Source organism: Lacerta agilis, chromosome Z, assembly GCF_009819535.1.
Source record: "Lacerta agilis isolate rLacAgi1 chromosome Z, rLacAgi1.pri, whole genome shotgun sequence".
Classification (NCBI taxonomy): Eukaryota; Metazoa; Chordata; class Lepidosauria; order Squamata; family Lacertidae; genus Lacerta; species Lacerta agilis.
The window spans coordinates 46,586,342-46,589,209 of record NC_046331.1 but is presented as its reverse complement, the minus strand read 5'-3'; positions in this window follow the sequence as shown (position 1 = coordinate 46,589,209).

The window sequence follows — 2,868 nt, the reverse complement described above, 5'->3', positions numbered from 1 at the left end:
TAGCTGCTCCCTTAGACAGAAAACAGATCAAATGGATTCTTGCTCCACTGTTGTTGATTTATCATCACCGTTTATCATTACTGTTGCTATTGCAAATGTTCCCTAAGCCTACTTTGCATATATCTGAGCTATAAGTGAATTGTCACAGACAATTGCACACTTTGCCTTTGGTTGCTATGTGATCCCACTATTTACTGGTATCTGACTCTCCAAGGGTCACTGGACTCCAGATCCCATCAGTCCCAGCCAAATTGGCCTCAGTAATCAAGGATGATGGGAGTTGCAGTGCAGTCCAGCAACAACTACAGACCCACAAGTGCCCCATCCAAGGGTAACACTCCATGTAGCTGATGAAGTCTACAAAAGATTTTGCCATAATAAACTTGCTCGCTGGAATTAGTTGTACAGGATTCAGTTATTTTACCTACCACTTACTTTTGGCTAATGATAAGTTCTGTGTAAGTCTAAAGTCTGCGTATCCACAGGCTCTCCTTTCATTTGTCTGCACTAGAGGCTAAAAGCACATGAAAACCAAAAACAGCTGAGCAAGGACTGCCCCCTACTGGGTATGGATTAAAATTGCATGTGTTGCTGACAAACACACCCCAGCAACACACCCTAAAAACTGCAAAAAGGAAAAAAAATATTGGCACGAAATCAGTTTACGGAAATAATGGTGGCCTGCTTTATTATCATTTAGCAGCAGTTTGATCTGGGGCAATTTCTCCACTACTGCCACTTTAATTTGCAGGCAAATTCCAGCATGTTACAATCAAGTTTATCCATCCTTTGTTAATTCACACAATAATAGACAATGAGAGATAAAATGGTGCATTTGAACTCAGCATCTCAGACATGATTCTCCCAATAAGAATGAGGGTTCATTGGCAAAGTTGTTCTCTTGTTGAAAATTGTAGCCTAGTATTGCAAACAGGGGCGACATAACAGAGGTCTGTGCCTTTAAGACTAACAGGGGTTCTCAACATTGGAATCAAACCAGAATCTCCCCACACCAAAACTCAACTAAATGAAAGATACACTATTTTATCATCACAGATGACTGCATTTTTTAAAATTTCCCCAGACTAGAGGAAAAGAGGAGAGACTGTCCATGGCAATAATTTGGGATTTGCAACCAGTTTGCATAGTGGTTAAGAGTGTTGGACTAGGACTGGGGAGACCCAAATGGAAACCTCTGCTCAGCCAGGAAGCTCACTGGGTGACCTTGGGTCAGCCATGCTCTCTCAGCCTGAACAGGGTTGTTATGAGGATAAAAGGGAGAAATGGGGAGAACTCAAGCTCCTTGGAGGAAAGGTGGAGCATAAATGTAATAATAGATTAGTTAACTAAAATAAATCTTTTAATTTGGATTTGCATTAAATAAAACAGATTCTCAAATTTTGAACTAAATCAGGTGATGGCTGGCCTGAAAAGTGTTTTTTCAGCATCTCTAGATCTTTAGCACTCTGTGTGTTCAAGGCTTTCTCTGCATCCAGCTCCCTTTTAGCATCCTCCAGCTCTTTTTGTATTTTTCTCATTTCCATTCATGATGGAGCTTCATGTTTTCTGTGAGTAATTTGTTTTGAAAATCTTGCCGCTCTCTAAATTCCTTTAACTCTTGTTGTAAATCCTTCTTCTGCAACTCTAAATGCATGACTTCTCCTCGCTTGTTTCAGTTCCTCCTTTAAACTTCTGGTGCTGTCTGATTTCTCAAGTAGGCCTTGAGAATCTTGGAATCTCTTTCAAACCTTTGTCTTTGAATCTGCTCTAGCTGGACAGTTTTACACCAAGCTTCTGTTCTGCAGTCACGGCTCAGCTCTCGCGTAGCTTATTCAGATTCTGCCACTAATGTTTTGTACAGTGGTACCACTGGTTATGTACTTAATTCGTTCCGGAGGTCCGTTCTTATCTGAAACTGTTCTTAACCTGAAGCACCACTTTAGCTAATGGGGCCTCCCGCTTCGCCACCAGAGCACAATTTCTGTTCTAATCCTGAAGCAAAGTTCTTAACCTGAAGCGTTATTTCTGGGTTAGCGGAGCCTGTAACCTGAAGCGTATGTAACCCGAGGTACCGCTGTATTTGGCTTTAAGTTCCACCAGCTCCGCCTTGAGAAGGGACACCTGAAGCTTTAAAGAGATATTTTCCTAGTGTTCCTTGCACACCTCATGTCTTAAAACTGCCAGTTCCTTTGTATCCCAGGTTCAATGACCTCCTGTTTCTGCCATCCTTTCTCCTGATTCAACATCTAAATTAGCAGATCCCCTGTGGGCCGTCCCCTGCAGGTGGAATCCCCTTCTTTAAACTCCTTTGAATTTTCTCTCTTTGTTCCCCATAAGTTCAACTCATGCTCACTCACAAGGAGTTTGGAGGGAGAACTGTTGATCCTCATGAAAACTGGCCTTAGCTGCTTTGTTGTAGAGTTGCTAAGTCCTTCTTGCCCTCTCCAAAGCAAACTTTTTGCAAATCAGAGGTTCTGGCTGACAGGACTCACTGAAGAAATCTTCCTTGCTGAAATGAGGAGGAAACAGCCTCTCCAGCCAAAGCTGGTTTGAGCTCTCCATTGCAAAGGCTGTCTCTGCACTGAATAAGAGAGAAAAGCAATAAAATTAAATCAGTAACCAATAGGAGGTTTGGGGGTCAATTAATTCTTTTAAAAATATATTCTGCATGGTGTAGTGAGTGGATTACTGAACTAGGTGGCCTGGAGAAAATGGATATAAATGCCCACACAGCTATGCCCATTCCCCAATACCAACCAACTTGGGCCCTCTCATTGGCAGGCAAAGCCTTGGGCTAAGCCACCCCAGAGTCATGTTTTGGTCCACCATGTCAGTTCAAAATGACACCTGGTATCTAGGCAAAGAGCA